This window comes from Hemiscyllium ocellatum, chromosome 45, assembly GCF_020745735.1.
Source record: "Hemiscyllium ocellatum isolate sHemOce1 chromosome 45, sHemOce1.pat.X.cur, whole genome shotgun sequence".
In the NCBI taxonomy this organism is placed as follows: domain Eukaryota; kingdom Metazoa; phylum Chordata; class Chondrichthyes; order Orectolobiformes; family Hemiscylliidae; genus Hemiscyllium; species Hemiscyllium ocellatum.
Window position 1 is genome coordinate 32,082,670 of NC_083445.1, and position 21,973 is coordinate 32,104,642.

Here is a 21,973-nt window from a genome sequence, read left to right on the forward strand (position 1 = left end):
TGGGAATGGCACGTGCAGAAACCTGCCTTTTTTTATTCCCTCACGGGACCTGGGTATTGCTAGCCAGGCCAGCTTTTATTGCTCGTCTCAAATGACCTAAAGGTAGCTCAGAGTTAACCACACTGCTGAGAATCTGGTGTCATATATCGGCCAAACCAGGTAAGGTTGGTAGACTTCCTTCCCTGAAAGACCTAAGTGAACCAGATGGGATTTTTATAACCACTGCTGATTGTTGTGGAGTTACCACCAGACTAGTTTTTATTCCAGAATTTTAAAATCAAATTTCATCACCTGCCATTCAAACCCATGACCACAGATCGTTAGACTGGAGCTCTGAATGATCAGTCTCGGAACATTTACCAGCACACCATGGCATGTCCACACCTTGGTTCGCCAGCAAAATTGGGCAAATTGTTTCCATTCTTTAGTTTGACAAAGTTAAGATTTTTGAAAAGAAATCTCCCAAATTTCACAGGCTGTACTTCAAAAGTACCCAATTGACTGTAAAGCACTTTGAGAAGTCTGACAGTCACAACATAATATTTCCATTATTTCAACTCATGTAGTGCCTGACCCAATAACTTCCCAACTTGCTTCGCAAAGAAGTGATATAAAAAAACGGTGATGCCTCCGGCTGTAACAGATTTGATGTGGGCAGCGCGGTGGTTCAGTGGTGCGCACTGCTGCCTCACAGCACCAAGGAGCCTGGTTTGATTCTACCTTCGGGCAACTGTGCAGAGTTTGCATGTTCTCCCCATGTCTGCGTGGGTTTCCGTCAGGTACTCTGGTTTCCTCCCACTGTCCAAAGATGTGCAAATTAAGTGGACTGGCCAAACCAGGTTGTCCCATAGCGTTCAGCGATGTTGCAGCTGGGACCTTGGGAAATGCAGGGTTGCAAGGTAAGGTAAGGTAGGTCCAGGTGGGATACTCGGAGAGTTGGTGTGGACTTGTTGGGCCAAATGGCTTGTTTCCACACTGTGGGGATTCTGTGTTCTATTAGCATAACAAACCCTTATAACCACATTTACTGCAGTTTCACCACATTGATAATATCAATATATGATTGTACTGCATTCCATCAGGTCGTATGGCTCAATTCTAGCCTCCCCCCACCCTATCTGCCCTCATTAAGGATAAGGATTTTTGGAAGATCTTTCGCTCTACACTCACGACTGTATGCCTAGGATAATATATGGGCATCTCAAAATCATAGGAGAAAGTGAGGACTGCAGATGCTGGAGGTCAGATCTGAAAATGTGTTGCTGGAAAAGCGCAGGTCAGGCAGCTTCCAAGGAGCAGGAGAATTGATGTTTCGGGCAGTCCTGAAGGGCTCATGCCCGAAACGTCGATTCTCCTGCTCCTTGGATGCTGCCTGGCCTGCTGCGCTTTTCCAGCAACACGTTTTCAGATCTCAAAACCACCCTAAAGAACGATGTAAACATAATAAGGCCATGAGCTGTATAATGAGAAATACCATTCTACCCAAAACAGCCCTGCTAGCTTCACCTTTCAACTCTGCTCACACCCCACTTTTGTGCTAAATCCAAATCTGTATTGAAAACTCCCTTTACAATTCAAGTAAACAATCTATTAATGGAAAGTCCTCACACCAAAACTCAAAGGTCATGACACCTTCCAGATTAGAGTTTCCACCCTCAAAAGGAAGCCCTCATTCAACCTCAAGTCTAAATTGCATTAGAATATCTTACTAGTCAGGTTCCTCAGAAGGGATTATTAATATTTCACTGTCACATACACATAGTCTAAGCATCAAACCAGTAAAGTTACATGTCTATCAAAGCCCCCTGCCCAGAATGCTTGTACCGGGCCCAACAATGGAAACCACAATGAGCTGGAGACCAGTCGTGTCGTCGTTTGGTCAGGTATTTCTCTAAAGAAGCACCTTGCTATCAGTAACATTTGCACATTTGCTGATAGGCCTTAGCTTGCAAAACAGTCAACACAAACAGCGGTGCACAACCGAATGCCTGTTTAGCTCCTTGTGTTCTAATGTAGACAACAGGCTGGGCAAGGTTAAAACAGAAAAACCACGGGTGCTGTAAATCACTAACTAACACAGAAACTGCTGGAAAACCTCAGCAGGTCTAGCAGCATCTGTGGAGAGAAATCAGAGTTCACGTTTCAGGTTGACTGACCCGTCCTTCCAACCGCTGGTAGCTGGGGAAATGTTAGTTTATATGCATAAGATAGGGTGGGGGGAGGGGGGTAAGGAGTAAATTATAGGTGGGGATAGAGCCCAAAGACCAGGAAAACAGTTGGACAGAGGACTGGGTAATGATCCAGCTGGGAGGGTGAACAGCTATTTAGGAGGGCTGTTATTGGCTAACAGTTGGGACTGAGCGATAACCTGATGTGGATGAACTGGGGTCAGGATATGGGAGAGCTCAAGCCCTCAAGCTGTTGAACTCAAAGTCCAGAAGGCTGCAGGGTTCCCAAGTGGGTAATAAAACCTCCTCAGGACTAAATTTAAACTCTAACCTTCCCTCATTCTGTGTCCCAATCACAGCTATTTCCCCAATACTGACACAGACACATTTGCCAGCATCGTAGAACTCCTCTTTCACCCCAATATTGAACTTGTTTCCAATCCCTGCCCCTGAAAAACCTGCAAGCAACTCCAACCTATTCCACTCTCCCTTCCCACACACTTCACCACGGTATACCCTCTCAGAGGACAGCAGAGTCTTGGCTGCAGTCTTTGTTTTAAGCTCCCCGCCCAAGAGACAGCCAGATGAGTCAATCTGGCTGCTCCTTTGACAGGAAACTATTTTTGCATCGAGGAAGCCCAAGTTTCTTGGCTTTGCAAGATGACCCCTCTCCACCAGGGCAGTGAAATCAAGGCCCAAGATATTTGCTCTAGTCGTTCACGTTAAAGATTCCACGCCAATGACAGTGCAGGGTACGAACAACAAATATCAGAAAGGGCAGTGGATGATGGAAATCAAACCAAAGCAGAAACTGCTGAGAAAGCTCAGCAGGTCGAGCAGTGTCTGTGGAGAGAAAGCAGAGTTAATGTTTCCGTTGCAGTTCTGAGGAAGGACCAAGCTGGAGTATTGTTTAAATTAAAACTCTTGCTATCCTGACTAATAATCTGCCTTCAATCACCACCATTAAAACACAGAGTTATTAATCTCCAAAAGGAGAACTCACCATACACTGCATTGAAACAAGAGAGGAAACAGTGATTTAACTTTAATGAGGAGTTTTTAAGATCAAATCTTCGACAGTCTCCCAGTCATCTTTAGACAAAAAAAAGTTGTTCTAATTAAGTCCAGTGCACAATAAATAACAACTTGCATTCATATAGTACATTGGAGAGTAAAATATTGTAAGGCCTTTGAACATAGTGTTCATAAATTTACAGAATAATAAGGAGTTCTCAGAGTCTGCTGAAAGGTTTACTCAGAGAGAGATAGCTCCATGGGGTGTACTGACGGAGGAAAATGCCCATGGCTGACAGGACACACAGAGGGAATTCCAGGGCCGAGGAATGCACTCCTGCCAACAGTGCAGCAGTTGGAAAATCAGGGACATGCAGGTAGTTCAAAACAGAGATACATAGAAATTTCAGATTGCTGTTGGTTAATGCAGATTGGCAGGACATAGAGACAACATCCAAAGCAAAGGGGAGAATTTAAACACTGCAAGACTCCCAAATGGAAACCTAAATGGAATCAATTTAGGTAAAGGAGCAGTACAGAGAGATCTGGGTGTTCTTGTACACCAGTCAATGAAGGTAAGCATGCAGGTACAGCAGGTAGTGAAGGCGGCTAATAACATGCTGGCCTTCATAACAAGAGGGATTGAGTATAGAAGCAAAGAGGTTCTACTGCAGCTATACAGGGCCCTGGTGAGACCATACCTGGAGTATTGTGTGCAGTTCTGGTCTCCAAATTTGAGGAAAGACATTCTGGCTATTGAGGGAGTGCAGCGTAAGTTCACAAGGTCAATTCCTGGAATGGCGGGACTACATTACCCTGAAAGACTGGAGCGACTGGACTTGTATACCCTTGAGTTTAGAAGACTGAGAGGGTATCTGATTGAGACACAAGATTATTGAAGGATTGGACACTCTGGAGGCAGGAAACATGTTTCCGCTGATGGGCGAGTGCTGAACCAGAGGACACAGCTTAAAAATACGGGGTAGACCATTTAGGACAGAGATGAGGAGAAACTTCTTCACCCAGAGAGTGGTGGCTGTGTGGAATGCTCTGCTCCAGAGGGCAGTGGAGGCCCAGTCTCTGGATTCATTTAAGAAAGAGTTGGATAGTGCTCTCAAAGATAGTGGAATCAAGTGTTATGGAGATAAGGCAGGAACAGGATACTGATTAAGGATGATCAGCCATGATCATAATGAATGGTGGTGCAGGCTCAAAGGGCAGAATGGCCTACTCCTGCACCTATCGCCTATTGTCTATATGAGAGCTAATGTAGTTCAGTGAGCAGAGAGGTGATAGGTGAACAGGGTTTGGGGCGAGTCAGGATAGGAACACAGGTTTTGACAAGTTCAAGTCTGGAAGGAATGGAAAGTAGAGAGGCTGAGGGCGGCACTAGAATCGTCAAACACAAGGTATCAAAGTCATGAACGAAACGGTTTTAGTAGCTGATGGGTTGAATCAGCACTTCCCTGTGTTCAGTTGGGATTCAACTTCCACTCACCCTGAACAGGATATTGGCTAAGCAGTGTAACAAACCAGGGATAAAACAGAGTTAAGAACTGACAGCGAGGTACAACTGGGTATTTGCAATATTGACATGAACCCTGAGATTGTGTTTTGAGATGCTGTTGAACAGGGGCATTCTGGATACCCTGATGGTAACTGCACTAACCCAGCAACGATTCTGTGACCTACTATCTTTTAATGAAAAGTGAGCAGACATTTAAAATAATGCTCAGTGAGGAGTTTGGATAGCATCGTTCTTGTGATTTTTAAACAAAGAAATGCTCAGATCCATCTATTTTTAAACCTTACACCAGTGATTTAAAACAAGGAATAAATATACTCCCAGACAAAGGCAAATCAATAAGCTCCCCATACACACACTGAAAGCAAGAAAATAACTGAGCAATGCAATTAAACACTGAACTTTGGTTTGAAGCAAAACCCCCCGAGATACACCTTTCCTTGAGGAAAGCATCTGACCGTGTTAAAAAGAGAAAGCAGACTCATTCAATAAAGGCAGCAATTCAGGTGTTCACCTACTTTCCACCATGTGTACTGCTCATTTCATTTCCCAAGTCAGGTTTGCACAGTGGTTAACTATCCAATCATTCGAGCAATTTGCATGTGTATAATGCACATTAGGTTCCTTCTCACACAGGAAATCTGGATTCGTTTCCATGGTTGCAATAGGTTAGTTCCTGAAGCAATATTCAGCTGTTTGAAGGGGTCTTCTACCACAATGGCACTGTCCCTACCATGGAGCCAAAATATCTCGTTCAAATCTCACCAGCCCCAGAAGGATCTCACAATCAACTTGATTTTTTTTTCTTTATTCATTCACAGGATGAGGAGGTCACTGGCTAGGTCAGCACTTATTGTCCATCTAGACAGCAGTTAACAACCAACCATGTTACTGTGGGTCAGGACTCACAGTTAGGCCAGACCAGACCAGGTAAGAATGGCAGTTTCCTTCTCTAAAGGATATTAGCGAACCAGGTGGCGGGGGTGGGGGGGGGGGGGGGGGGGGGGGGGGGGGGTCCTGATAATCAGCAATTAATTCATAGTCGTCATTAGACTCAATTCCAGATGGTTTTCTACTGAGTTTAAATTCCACCATCCATTGTAGTGAGATTCAAACCTGGGTCCCCACAACACTATCTGGGTCTCCTAATTAATGCAATAATACCACTAAGCCATCACCCACATTTCATAATTTTTTTTGTTATGAACTAATGGGCTAATATGCATTAGGAGTTATAAGTAGTTTATAATGTCCTATGAAGAGAGATTGAGCAGATTAGACCAAAATAATGGAGTTTATAATGAGAGAGGATCTAAGTTAGTTATAGTTTGGATTATATTTTGTCAGACAATTGGATGATGGAGGGTATGGAGCGGTCTTTTTATGTTAAATGTCACATGACTTTAGAAAATGCTGAAAATTTCTTGCTGGTAAATAACAGCCTGTTATCAGTGACCAACAATCCAGGTAATCAGTGTGTTGCAAACGATACCGGCAGTTTTTCTATTGTCATCCTAGTGTTCGATGAATGAACCCTATGCACCCCCAGTCACTGAGTCAGCATCTACAATGATGAAGAACAGTCCTGCAGAGTCACTGTGTTACCAAGCCCAGGGTTTACCTGGTCCTTCCCATGAGCAAGCTGCTGGCACTGCCCCACTGTTACAGCTGTGTCTACAACCAATCCCGGCCACGAGAAATAACTTCTCATCAACAGCCTAATTTTGGAAACCTCTGGATGACCATGATGGAGTTCAGCTCATACCAAATGGCAACCTTTGCTCAAGACAATCACTCTTTCTCCTCATAACATTGTGTCCTCTACGTGACCTGGTTTCTCCAGGTCCAAAAAGGTTTCAATTCTCATTGCAACAGCCCTTTGGTTTCCCTCCATCACCACAGTTTGTTTTGTCAGGACTGGATCAAAGTCAGATACTATCAGCTGTGCCTGGAAGCGTGTCCAGAGTAGATACAGTAAAAGCACAGCAGGTCAGGCAACATCTCAGGAGCAGGAGAGTCGATGTTTCGGGTGGACCGGGGAAGGGGGCTGAGAAAGAAATAGGGGAGGCGGTTTGAGCTGAGGCAAAGATAAGTGGGATGGAGGTAGATGGCGATTGTGCTAAGTTGGTGGGGAGGATGGAATGGATAGGTGGGAAGGAAGATGGACAGATGGGTCGAGAGGATTGAATGTGGGATGCATGAACATCAACTAGCCACAAAATGACATGACCCTCTCTCACTAATATCCTTACATACAGGTAAGGGAGGACAACTTCAACTGGGACAATACATCCATCCGAGGACAAGCCAAACAGTCATGCACGAGAATTCCTAGAAACATGGCATTCCAACTGGGACTCTATCAACAAACACATTGAGTTAGACCCAATCTACCACTCCCTAAGAAAAGGGGCAGGAAGTGACTTCACCACAGGAAATGACATCACCAATCCAAAGATTTAAGTAGAAAGCAGGAATTATCAATAGTGCTTCACCTGGAGGCCCACTGAAGATATTACCTAATAAGGTGACAAAACGTCTGAAAATGAACCTTCCAGCTCAGTGAGCCAACCTACATCCAGAACCTCAACCAGAGCTACATACCTTGTCAAAACGCACTAAGCTAAGGCCTGGTATAAACCTAAACGTTGGAGTGGAGAGTGAATGTTGTGAAAGACTGGTTCCACAGTCACTGATACAGCGACACTGCTATCAACATCTCTTCGAACCGGGTGACCATTTAACCAGATGGTTATTTTGATTGGTTCGGATTTGGATGTTGCTGAACAATTTAACTGCTCCAACCCAAATGTAGGTGGAACTTTCAGACTGTGCTCTCTCCTGTATACCGCCTTACAAAGTTCTCTTATTCCATTTAGGCCTGGTGGGATTCTTTTGCTGTCTCAAGTCCGCATACTGGCACCAACTACAGCTGCTTTCCGGCCTGGCTCCTGAAGCAAGGTTTAACCCTTTTGGCTGGGGCTTGGCTTTATTTAGGAGTTTTGTTGTGGGCTGAGCTAGAGTCCCTGTGATGAGGAGATGTCCTTAATGAGGCTATGCAACTGCCTTCACTCAGATAGTGTTCCCCAAGCCCAGGCGGCCTGGCGAGGGGGTCTGTATACCCTGCAACTTCACTGTTGCACCTGTTACATTTTCCAATGATGAAGCCAGTTGTAGTGCCTGTTTGAAGTCCACTCGGGCTTCAGCCAGTCAGCACTTTTGCAGTTACATCATTAAGCCCACATACCAAACGGTCTCTTGACATTTCAGCAAGGGTTAAACCAAAGTCACGTGCCAGTGCCTTTACCTCAGCAAAACTCCGGGTTCCTGAATCGACGAGCAAAACCAACAGCATCTCAGAATGAGGCAGGCAGCTTGGGATCATAATGCTCCTTAGTTAAATCTGTCAATTCTTGACAGGTTTCTGTATTTGGTACCTCAGGGAATGTCAGGCTGCTGATAACTGAACAAACTGTGGGTCCACAAGTTGTCGGGATAAACACTCGTAGTTTTTCTGAGCAGACGAAAATCTCTGATATTCTTTCCATGCACTGGGCCCAGTCAGTCACCAACAGCAGGACTGAAAGAGTCAACTTCCCAAATAATGCATGACTCCAGAAATACTCACCCCAACTCAAAAGCGATCCAAAGGACACGGGCAGGGAGCATTTTGTGCGGTTAATTGAATGCTGGATAACAGTTAGCCAAGCACCGGGACCTTATGATCTTGTTCCGATAATGCGAAATTCAGTTAATCAAATGGTAGATAGAGCGTCTGCTGCCTATCCTTCCTTAACTATGGAGTCCAATACCGTACACAATATTCCAAATGTGATCTCACCCTTTGTACAGGAAGCAGAACCTCCTTGGCCTTGTATTCAATTCCCCTCCCAATAAAAGATAACCAGAGTGTGTGCTTTTCTCTAGTCACCGCTGAAGTAACCCCAGAGGCCAGTATCCCATCACCAAGTCACCCTTTATACACACACTCACACAGTCCTTAACAGACAACCAGCTCTCAGAGTGAACAGTGCACTTCGCCTTCAGTCAGGCCTCTCCAATTGAACCAGGTTAACATTCCCAATCAGGAAACGCATTCTCCTGCACAGGGGTGAGCATGTAATCTACAGGATAAATTGCCACCTCCATGCTGTAACCAATGTATGATTCTTGAGCCAAGAACCAGAGCACTTGACAAAAAAAGTTTAAAACACTGCCTTAAACTCACAAAAATTACAATACGATTATAAAAAACAGTACTGCCTTCCTACTCACCAAATTTCTCACCTCTGCTCCTGACTGACTGGGCACTTGTTCGGATCAGTCTGTGGAGAGAGCATGTACAGTATATTAAACAAGAACAGAAAATAAAAGTCAGCCAAATAGGCCAACCTGACACTGCTTGTGATAACTGTATACAGTACAGTTCAGGATGGGGGAAACAGGCAGCGTACACAGTGACTCCCAACAATGTGCAATATCCCTTGCCATTGTCCTCATTACATGGAGGATCGGAGTGAACAGCAATATCCAAAATGTAAGGTGACTCATCACCACCTTCTCATGGTCACTTGGGCCATTCAGGAAACGCTAGAGGAGCCCAAATCCTATAATGAAGGCATTTTTAAATAAAATTCAATTGAATATTTTTCAAACCCAAAATTTTGCAGCATAGCTGAACCAATGATGGTAAACCACATATAATCTAACAATTTTCTGACAAATTCAGGTTACAGTCCCATGTAGCAGAAAACAAACATGATCAATACTCGCTGTGGGAGTTCAGCTTGCAGCTGTGGGGAAATCCAGCATTGTGTACAGGACATAACATTGTTTTCTGTGTTCCTATCTCCTCGATCATTGGCATTCCTTGCAAATTGGCTTGATGAGTGAAAAGGTGAATAGCTTCAAGAAAATGTGGCTTTTTCAGCAATATTCAGGTTTCACATCACCAGATCACCATTTCTGCCCAGATGGTGTGTGAAGACGGTGGGGAAACACTTTGATCCAAGCCAACTGGTCATTTACATACAATGGATGGCATCACACCTGCCTTGAAACTCCTTATCCGAGCTGACAGCAGTGGGTTTGGGGTGGGGTGGGGCGGGGCGGGGACATGTAACATACACAGGAATTTAAAAATGAGAGAGAAATAGGTCACCAATAAAAGGAAAGCCTGAATGTAACATTACAATTATTACAGTAATACAGGTTGTAGCAGAGAAGCCCTTTCTTATGGAAGTAGGCCATTCAGCCTATCGAGTCCACACCATACCACCCAGCACCCTATCCCTATCCCTATCTTGCTGCATTTCCCATAGCTAACCCACCTAGCCTGCAGATTACGGGCAGTTAAGCACAGCCAATCCACCCAACCTGCAGGTTGTCTGTGGGAGGAAGCCCATGCAGACACAAGGAGAATGTCTGGGAGGAGTTTGCATAGTCACCTGAAAGTAGAATTGAAGCCAGGTCCCTGGTGCCATCAGGCGACAGTGCTAACCACTGAGTCAGCATACCACCCCTCGTCTGTTGTGATAAAGGTCATACAGAATTAAATGTTGAGAGAAGTTAAGTGACTTTAGTTGTTGGGAGAACTTTATTCTTTTCATTAAAACAAAAAGATGGTTTATTGGTTCCTGGAAAAGCTCAGCAGGTCTGGCAGTATTGTGAAGAGAAATCAAAGTTAACATTTTGGATCCAGTGACCCTTCCTCAGAACTGACATGGTAGCTTGGGAAACGGTGGTTGATATGCAGAAGGTAGGATGGGGGAAGGTGGTAAGGAGTAAATGAGAAGTGGGGTTGAACCCAAACAGAGAGAACAACAGTTGGACAAAGAGTGGGTAACAACCTGGCTGGGAGGGTGAGTGGCTGTTAATGCAGCAGTAAGCCAGAGACAGACGCTGGCCAGGGGTAGGTGGGGGTTACAGAGGCAGGTAATGGCAAGTTCAGGGTGTGGTCTGCAGGCAGAACACAGGCGTTCTGCACAGCTGTCACCCAGTCTACACTGCAATTGCCCACTGCAGAGGAGACCACACTGAGCAGCAAATGCAGTAGATTAGATTGTGAGAAGTGCAGGTAAAATACTGCTTCACCTGGGCGGTGTATTGGGCCCTTGGATACTGAGGAGGCCGGGGGAAGGTGGTAAGTTTTTGGTGGTTGCAGGCAGAGGTACCATGGGGCTGTGGGAGGAATGTTGGGAGTGATGGAAGAATGGACCAGGGTGTCCCAGAGGGAATGGACCTTGCAGAAGGCAGCCAAGGGAGGACAGGGGAATATGCGTTAAAGGATTTTGTACGCATGCATGATGTTGATATTAACTATGTCGGGTGACGTTGGACAGAATACACTGGCTGAAGAAGTGGGAAATAAAAGATTCCAACTCTGCTTCCATTGTACGGAAAGATTTTCACGTGACCACATTTGAGTGGGCAGTAATGAGAATGCTAGGAGGACTGCAGATGGAGGAGGACCAGAGCTGAAAAATGTGGTGCTGAAAAAGCACAGCAGGTCAGGCAGCATCCGAGGAGCAGGAGAATCAACGATTCGGGCATAAGCCCTTCTTCAGGAATGAGAATGCTTACAACTGCACAAGATGACCACATCCATTTCTATACCTGATCATACAAAGGCCATACATATTCCAGCACATTAAATATTTGCCCACTCATTATCAGCACAATTTTAAGGTGAGCATTGAGAGGAATTTATAACAGACAGCATTTTTTTCATTTATATTCTAAATTTTTAAAAAAATCAGGTCACCAAATCAGTGGGGATTTACAGGACTGATTTGCATTTTGTAAGCGCAGCAAAATATTTGAAAGATTGACATTAATATTTCTTAAGTTCTGCCTTTAAACGATGTTCTTCAGAGAGTCAGTGTGAATTTGGTAGGCTGAAGGACCTGCACCGTAGAGATTCTACTGTCTCCTTAATCTCGAATAAAAGCCACTTAAAAATAAAAATTATGAAGATTGCTGGGACAATATCAGCCATTCTCAAGTGCCCCCAAAGTGCTGGGGAGGTGCTTCTGCAAACCACTACAGTTCACTGTGAGCAGTCACACCCACAGCTTTTCTCAGGAGGGAGCTCCAGGATTTTGACCCAGTGACAATGAAGGAATTGCAGGACAATTCCAAGTCAGGATGGTGTGTGGCCAGGAGGGAAGCTTTAAGGTGGTGGGCAAATGCCAGGGTTATAGCTTAATTGGAATCGTTTGGAGATGGTGGTCGTTACTCCTACAACACAAGTCTTCAGGATTGCATCTGGAATGTCATCGCCACACTGGCTTTTCTTTGCAGTATCCAATACCTCAGCCATTTCCTGATCCACTCTGGTGTTTTCACTAAACGTTCTGCCTCTGCCATCACTGAAGATGACCAGATTCAGATAAGTTGACACACACTGATAAAATTAACCATTTCAGCTCCGTATATAATTTTAACAAGAAAACCGAAATCAGTCCAGAGAGAAGAGGAACATTGGATGCACCTAGTTTAAGAGGTTTTTGTTTGAGTTATTTTATGGTCTGGGAGCAGCTGAACCTGTGGATTTGAACATATTTCAGATATTTTGCCTGTTTGGGTCAGCAGTGTTTATATGATTATGATGGTAATGATGCACATGATGCCTGCTGAGCATCAGTTTCACACTCTGGAACAGCCGGCAAGTTCAAACAAATTCCACAAAGCTGCTACTAGTCAGTGCTGCTGGAGGGAGGGATTTCACTATTACATCTTTGGTATCCTCCCACCTGCATTCATACTGTCTACTCGGACTTTGTTCAGTATCATTTGTTAAGCTCTAGTCAGAGTCAGAACAGAGGTCACTTGACCCACTGAATCTTAATTAGCTCCCTTGAAAGCAATCCAATCAGTCCAGTTCCCACACCTTTATTTCTTTCATCTGCCTGTTCAATTTCTTTCAGAATTGTTGACAACTTCCACCCCTTGTAAGCAGCAAGTTGCAGTGTTTGCTGCTTGCTGTGTTAGAAGTTCTTAATCACATTCTCCTTTCATCTTGACAAGGTGTCTGCCACCTACTGGGAACAGATTTGCAGTCTACCTTAATCCAAGTTTTATCGCAGGAATAGCACAAGCAAGCAAAGAAACGATCACAAAAAATTGCCAATGAATGGACAGTCACAGCTGCATTGCATGGTAGATCCAATGCTAGCACCAAAGTGAGTACACAGTTGCCTGTATGTTCCATCTTTGCTCATCTCAGGAGTTCAGGTGAAGTTGTGAAGCCAATATATTCATTTAGCTTCCTGAGTGGAAGGTATGATCATGCAGCTATAACAACATGAAACTACATCTCCAATACCTTACCTGAGCAGTTTCAACTGTTCAGGCAATGCTTGGTTCATAGGAAACAGCACCTAAAATTAGGAGCTCATTTCCATTTCTTGCTTTGCAACTTTCAAATGAGGTTACATTTCTCATGATGACTTTCTAGGGTCTAACTATCAATAAAATAGCACTGGATGGATGAGTAGCACAGGCACAGTTCAAAGCCAAACATTACCAGGAACTATCGAGTCAGCACCACACAATCAAAGATACCTGCCTGTCAATCATGACGCGGTGCTGGCCTGGGGTAGACAAAGTGAAAAATCCCACAACACCAGGTTATAATCCAACAGGTTTAATTGGAAGCACATTTTCAGAGCGCTGCTTATTCTTCAGGTGGTTGTAAAGCAGGACCATAAGATAGAATTTATAGCAAAAGATTACAATATCACGCAAGTAAAACGTTACACATTTTACACAGCTTCACAACCACCTGAAGGAGCAGCACTCCAAAAGCTAGTGCTTCCAAATAAGCCTGTTGGGACTATAACCTGGGGTTGTGGGATTTTTAAGTAGGCCTGTCAATCATAAGCATTTTCAGAAATGTGCCACACTCCTCCTCTCCTCTCCTTCCCCCCCCCCCCCCCCCCACACACACACACACACCCCTGCCTCTGCCAGTTGACACAGTAGCCTCACAGAGCACAAAACTGAAGAATCTATACATATGATGGTGCCATAAGTGGTGACTTGTAAACTTTTCATTACACTCAGGTGAATATGTGACAATAAAGCTAATTCAATTCAAACTCCACAGTCGGAATAATTTCAGTAATATGTCAAGAACAGAATTCAATCAGATGCCACAGTTACTGTACCACAAGCAGTATTCAATAAAATTAGCACAAAACTGGGCATGGTTATGAGGAGGATGCAAAGATTCTTCAGGGCAATCTAACAAGCTGAGTGCAGGGGTAAACACATGGAAGATGCAGCATAACATGGCTAAGTAGGAGTTATACACTTTGGACTGAAAAACAAAAAAAGTTACAGTATTGTTTAAAAAGCACAAGAGGCAACCTAACTATGAGAAATTAGGGAGAATGACTTAAAAGGGTTGACAGCGGATAGGCATGGCAAACATTTAAACAGCGTATGAAACAAATACAACAATTGTGCATTCCTGTCTGCCACTAAAACAATGGGAAACATAGCCAAACAATAGCTGATAAGAGAAATTAGGAATTGTGTCAGAAAGGGGAAACTGGCCAAAATCCAGCAGTAGATATAAGAATTAGGATCAGTTTAGATTTCAGTGAAAAAAAGAGGGCAAAGGGGGAAAACTCGGTACGCTTGCAGGGAAGGTAAACATTGAATGTAAAAGCTTCCATGGATATGTGAAGAGAAAAAGATTAGTGAAGACCTAACAGTCAGAATTAGAAGTTGGATTGGGCAACAAAGGAATGACAAACCAATTAAACCAAACTGGCTTAGTGATAGGAGACAGAGGGTAGGGGCGGAAGGATGGTTTTCACAATGGAAGGTTGTGACTAGTGGGAGCAGTGCTGGGATCTCTGCTGTTTGTGGTCTACATAAATGGTTTGGAGGAAAATGTAGTTGGTCTAATTACTAAATTTGTGGACAATACAAAGATTAATGGTATTGTGAATAGTGAGGAGGATTCTCAGAGGAGACAGCAGGATATATATCAATTGGAGGCATGAGCAGAAAAATGGGAGGAGTCTAATCCAGACAAATCGGAGGTGATGCATTTTGGAAGGTCAGGTACAGGTGGAAAGGATAGAGTGAATGGCAGAACCCTCAGGAGTATTGACATGCAGAGGGATCTAGGTGTGCAGGTCCCCAGATCATTGAAGGTGGCAGCACAGGTAGGTAAAGTCAAAAAAAGGCTTCTGGCATGTTTGCCTTCATTGGAATGGGCATTGAGAAGAAGAATAGCAAGTGATCGAACTTCAGTTGGGCCACACTCGGAATATTGCACACAGTTCTGTTCTGGTTGTGTTCGCCGAGCTGGGAATTTGTGTTGCAGACGTTTCGTCCCCTGTCTAGGTGACATCCTCAGTGCTTGGGAGCCTCCTGTGAAGCGCTTCTGTGATGTTTCCTCCGGCATTTGTAGTGGTTTGTCTCTGCCGCTTCTGGGTTGTCAGTTCCAGCTGTCCGCTGCAGTGGCCGGTATATTGGGTCCAGGTTGATGTGTTTGTTGATAGAATCTGTGGATGAGTGCCATGTCTCTAGGAATTCCCTGGCTGTTCTCTGTTTGGCTTGTCCTGTAATAGTAGTGTTGTCCCAGTCAAACTCATGTTACTTGTCATCTGCGTGTGTGGCTACTAAGGATAGCTGGTCGTGTCGTTTCATGGCTAGTTGGTGTTCATGGATGCGGGTTGTTAGCTGTCTTCCTGTTTGTGCTATGTAGTGTTTTGTGCAGTCCTTGCATGGGATTTTGTACACTATGTCGGTTTTGCTCCTGCTGGGTATCGGGTCCTTTGTCCTGGGGAGTTGTTGTCTGAGGGTGGCACTGCAGCGGACAGCTGGAACTGACAACTGGAAGCACAGAGACAAACCACTACAAATGCCGGAGGAAAGATCACAGAAGCGCTTCACAGGAGGCTCCCAAGCACTGAGGATGTCACCTAGACAGGGGACAAAACGTCTGCAACACAAATTCCCAGCTCGGTGAACACAACCACAACAACGAGCACCCGAGCTACAAATCTTCTCACAAACTTTGAACACCTATGGGCGAGAGACACTAAGACAAGCCAGGAAATGGGAATCCTGTGCTAACCGCCTAAGCGCCACATATGAACAACACCGATTCCTGCATGAATGCCGAAAGAATCGAATCCTTCCACCATGTGTCAGATACAGACCACCAGTCAACAAACCACAAACCAGGGACACAGCCAGACAGAATGGACTCAGGATGATCCATCTAATGATTAGACGCACATAACAGACTACACAAACACAGACTAGAAATTGCACGCCAAAAATCGTTAATTTCAAAAACCACCAATCAGGAATGGACCCGGACCATAGAACAGGCCGTCACCATAGTACAGAACAGGACCACACACCGCAAAGAAAACGGCACTAAAAGAAAAAAATGGCCAAACTAACACACAACAGACAGGACACCACAACACACAGCTGGGTTAGAAACCTCTCCCACAGACAGCTCACAGACACGGAAAGAACAATACTGGCCAAGGGACTTAACTACAACCACAGGGGCGCCAAGACAGCAGACTTCCTAGCAGCACTAGAATGTACACTCAGGAACAATGGACTGACAGAAGAGACACAACAAACAGTGAGACAAAGTATTGTACCTATGATAACAAGGAAAAGACAAACACACAACCTCAACACCAAGGAGAAAGAAGCACTAAAATCACTAAGAAACGATAAGAACATAATCATACTACCAGCAGACAAAGGCAGAATGACAGTCATCCTGGACAAAGCAGACTACATCCAAAAAACACAACTACTTGCAGATACCAACATCTACCAAAAGAGGGAATTTGACCCCACCCCACAGCTCACCAATAGGATAAACAACACACTGAGGAATCTACAAAAAAAAACCAGGTCTGACCTACAGAGAATGAAAGCGGAAAGCAACAACACCCCCAGATTCTATGGACTACCTAAAGTACAGAAACCAGACATTCCACTCAGACCCATAGTATCACTACCAGGGACACCAGCATACAAACTGGCTAAAGAGCTACAACAAAAACTGAAACACCTGATCAACGGATCCAGACACTCGATACAATCAACACAGGAATTCTTGGACATCATCAGAAATATACACATCGACAAGGAAGAAACCATGGTCTCATTTGATGTAACGGCACTGTTCGCCTCTATCGACAAAACCCTAGCCAGAGAAACAATATCCAACCTGCTGGACATACAGAACAGACAACAGGACGTTGAACCTATCAACAAAGACGGCATACTTAAACTACTGGACCTGTGCCTCACACCACACTTCACATTCAACAACCAGATATATGAACAAATCAATGGCACCCCCATGGGCTCACCCATCTCCGGACTCATAGCAGAAGCAGTAATGCAAAGGTTAGAACAAACAGTCTTACCGCAAATTCAACCCAAACTCAGTGTCAGCTATGTAGATGACACCTTTATAATCATTAAAAACACAGAAATAGAGAACACACACCGGATCATCAACGCCACACTCACAGGAATCCGATTCACGAGAGAGGAAGAAAAGGACAACCAACTCCCATTCCTAGACGTGATGGTACAGAGAACACCGAATGGAGAATTCAGCACAAAGGTATACAGGAAAGCCACACACACAGACCAAGTCCTGAACTACGAAAGCAACCACCCCAACACACACAAAAGAAGTTGCATCAAGACACTGTTCAAAAGGGTCACAACACACTGCAGTACACCAGAACTGCAAAAAGAGGAAGAAGAACACCTATACAAGGTATTCGCCAAAAACAGGGATACCCCGCAATTTCATCAACAGGTGCCTAAGGGAAAGACAATGGAACGAGGACATGCCACAACCCAAAGGACTAGCCACACTCCCATACATCAGGAGCATTTCTGTACTGACAGCCAGACTACTGCGACCACTAGGACTCATAACAGCACACAAACCAACAGCCACTCTCAGACAACAACTTACCAGGACAAAGGACCCGATACCCAGCATGAGCAAAACCAATGTAGTGTACAAAATCCCATGCAAGAACTGCACAAAACACTACATAGGACAAACAGGAAGACAGCTAACAACCCGCATCCATGAACACCAACTAGCCACGAAACGACACGACCAGCTATCCTTAGTAGCCACACACGCGGATGACAAGCAACATGCGTTCGACTGGGACAACATTACTATTATAGGACAAGCCAAACAGAGAACAGCCAGGGAATTCCTAGAGGCATGGCACTCATCCACAGATTCTATCAACAAACACATCAACCTGGACCCAATATACCGGCCACTGCAGTGGACAGCTGGAACTGACAACCGGAAGTGGCAGAGACAAACCACTACAAATGCTGGAGGAAAGATCACAGAAGCGCTTCACAGGAGGCTCCCAAGCACTGAGGATGTCACCTAGACAGGGGACAAAACGTCTGCAACACAAATTCCCAGCTCGGCGAACAGAACCACAACAACGAGCACCCGACACGTTCAGGAAGCACCTGCACAAATCCATGAATAGGAAAGGAAGAGAGGGATACGGATCCTGTAAGTGAAGACAGTTTTAGCGTGGAAAGGCAAACTGTCTCGGCGCAGACTTGCAGAGTCGAAGGGCCTGTTCCTGTGTTGTATTGTTCTTCGTTCTAGACACATATTTTGGTCGTGTCTTCACAAGGATCGAAGTGAATAATATCTTAAAGATGTCAGGAATGCAGGATCTAATGAGTATTAGGAGGGAAACAGTTTTGAAGAAATTGATGGGATCAAAGATGAATAAATCCCCAGGGCCTGATAATCTACATTACAGAGCATTTAAGTGTCCCTAGAAGTAGTGGATGCATTGGTGGCTATGCTTCAAGTTCCCACAGATGCTGGAACAGATCTCAATAAATTAGCGGGTAGCTAATGTAACCCCACAACTTTTTTTTTTAAAAAGTAGTGAAATGAAAAACAGAGCTGTTAGCCAGTCTCAGTAGCAGTGAAAATACTAGATTCCAATTTAAAATATTTAACAGAACACTTGGAAACCAATGACAGTATTAGATAGGGTCAAGATGAATTTACCAAAGGGAAATAATATGCTTGACAAATCCAATGGTACTTTTAAAATATGTAACTAGTAAAGTTACATAAGGGAGCTAATAGGTGATAGAGCTGTACAGCATGGAAACAGACGCTTCAGTCCTGACCAGATATCCTAAGTCTACCTAGTCCCATTTGCCAGCATTTGGCCCACATCCTTCTCAACCCTTCCTGTCCAGATGCCTTTTAAATGTTGCAATTGTACCAGTCTCCACCACTTCCTCTGGCAGTTCATTCTATACATGCACCACCCTCTGAAAAAGTTACCTCGTAGGTCTCTTTTATATCTTTCCCCTCTCACCCTAAACCTATGCCCTCGAGTTCTGGACTCCTCCGCCCCACGTCTATCCACGTCCCTCTATAAGGTCACCCTGCAGCCTCTGACGCTCCAGGGAAAACAGCCCCAGTCTATTCAACCTCTCTCTATAGCTCAAATTCTCCAACCCTGGCAACATGCTTCTAAATCTTTTCTGAACCCTTCAAGTTTCACAACACCCTTCTGCTAGGAAGGAGATTAGGCAATATTCCAACAGTGGCCTAACCAATGTCCTGTACAGCCTCAACATGACCTCCCAACTCCTGTACTTAATACTCTGACCAATAAAGGAAAGCATACCAAACACAACCTTCTGATTGGCCTTTCCAAAATTCAGCCCCTCATATTTATCCAAATTAAACTCCATTTACCACACTTCAGCCCACTGGCCCATCTGATCAAGGTCCCATTGAACTTTGAGGTAACCAAAGTCCACTACACACCCAATTTTGATGTCATCTGCAAACTTTCCAACTGTACCTCTAATGTTCACATTCAGGTATTGATATAAATGACAAAAAGCAGTGGACCCAGCACGGATTGGTGTGGCACACTGCTGGTCACAGGCCTCCAGCCTGGATGTGGCTTACTTGGATTTCTAGAAAGCTTTCAATAAGGACTCAAAGAAATGACCATGGAATCAGGGCACTGTACTGACCTGGATACAAACAGCAGAATAAATGAATATTTTTCCTGAGTGGTAGCCAGTGACTAGTGGGCTGCCACAAAGATGAACGAATGTTTGTCCAACTACTCTCAATGTATGTTAATGATTTAGAGAATATTGGCTGGAGCTTACAGACAACACAAAGCCGAGTGGGTGAACTGTGAGAAGTATGCAAAAGGTGCTTCAGTGCAATTTCAACAAGTCGAGCGAGCAGGCAAACACATGGGGGATGAAGTACAATATACAGAGGAACCTCGATTATCCGAAAGACACAAACAGGGAGTATTTTGTTCAGTTAGCCAAGCATTGGGACCGTGCAATCTTGCCGGATAATCCGATATTCAGATAATTGAATGCCAGATAATCGAGGTTCGTCTGTAGATAAATGTGAGGTTATCCACTCAGGTAGCAAAACCAGAAGGCAAATTACCACCGGAAAAAAGTGGAGAGGTTGGGAAAGGAGAGATGCAGCAAGACCTCGATGCTCTTTCCCACGGGTGGCTGTAAGGAGGCACACAGGTGCACCAGGTGAGCAAACAGTATGTTGGGTCTTTACAGCCAGGGAATTAGAGTATGGGAGTAGGGATGTCTCGCTGCATCATCCAGAGCACACCAACATACTGCCTTTTGCCGACTTATATCTGCCTCTTAAACACTGCTATTATAACAGTGTTCACCACCTCCTTGGGCAATGCATTCCATGCACTAACCACTCGAAAACAACACGCCTCTCACATCTCCTTTAAACTTACCCCTGTTTTTCCTTAACCCTCTGCCCCTTGGTATTTGATATTGCTACTCTGGGAAAAACTCTGACCATCTATCCTATCCATGCCCCTCAATTTTGTGAGCCTGTATCAGTCACCCCTGATCCTTTGACATTCAAGTGAAAACAATCCAGGTTTTTTCCAATCTCTCCTCATAGCTAATACTCTCCAATCCAGGCAGGATTGTGGTAAACGGTTTCTGTCTGGTGTTGAAACCCTGCACATCCTTCCTGTGGTGTGGCAACCAGAACTGTAGACAATATTTCAAATGTGGCCCAGAGTTTGATACAGCTGCAACATGACTCGTCAATGTTTACTCTCTAAGCCCCAACCGATGAAGGTTAAGTGTACCATGTACCTTCTTGATCACCTTATTCACTCGTGTTGCTGCATTGATGCTACTATGGAGTCTGCCATTTACTGCATACACCTCTTCTGCACTAGAGCTTCCAAAATTTGTCTGGCTTTAACTCCAGCTGCCATTTCTCTACTTAAGTCTCCAGCTTATCTATATCCTACTGTGTCCTCTGGCAATCCTCCTCACTATCCACAGCTCCCCCAATCGGAGAGTCATCTGCAAACTTACTAATCAGGCCATCTACGTTATCTTCCAAACAGACAATAGGCATCCCTACACTGATCCCTGCCGAACACCACTGGTCACTGATCTATAGTCAGAAAAATACCCTTCCATTGCTATCCATCTATGGCCAAACTAGTCTATATCCATCTTACCAGCTCACCACAGATCCAATGTGGCTTCACCTTTTGTCCCAGTCTGCCATCAGACAACAACACTTACTACCACTCCCTCAATCACCTTTCTCACTTCCTCAAAATACAACCTTCCCCACACAAAGCCATGCTGCCTATCGCTGGCAAGATCATATTTTTCCAAACGAGAGTAAACCCAATCCCTAAGGATCTTTTCCAATACTCGTGTACAGGTTTGGTCTCCGAGGATGGTGTATGCCTGTGGAGGGAGGGAAACAAAGATTTTGCATACTGATTGCTGGGCTGGGTTGGAACAACTATTGCGCCCACAGTAATGAAACAGGCTACAATTGCAAGGAAGTATAAAATGTGTAAGTCAAGTGTAAAATTGATCTATGTAAATCCATGCTCTGGAGGTGTGGTGATGTTGGTGACTGTGGTGATAAACAGTGATAAGATAAATTACCAGTGTGAGGATGAGATGAAATGTGCAAATGGGTTGTGTACCCTCGGGACAAAAATTCAACTTAGTCAATGAGTGTGGAGATGTAAGGGATGAGGGTAGGAGCTGGAGCCCCAGTTAGGACTACACTTCCTGGAGTTCAGGAGGAGGGGAGGGATCTCATTGAAACCTGGGAAAGTCTAATATAACGAGAGAGTAAATGCAGGATGGATGTTCCTGAGAAGTCCAGAACCAG

At 44.5% G+C, this 21,973-nt stretch overlaps 1 protein-coding gene across 12 annotated transcripts in view; it reads right to left on the minus strand.

The window, feature by feature from the left end:
* LOC132836039 (EVI5-like protein) overlaps positions 1-21,973 on the minus strand; it is a 313,206-nt gene that overhangs the window by 207,478 nt on the left and 83,755 nt on the right. For 11 of the 12 annotated variants that reach the window (XM_060855265.1, XM_060855263.1, XM_060855261.1 and 8 more), the window contains one exon: positions 8,983-9,032. The gene's annotated coding sequence lies outside the window, so the exon portion shown is untranslated. The remainder of the gene's footprint in view (positions 1-8,982; positions 9,033-21,973) is intronic. The other variant, XM_060855266.1, reaches the window with a different exon arrangement.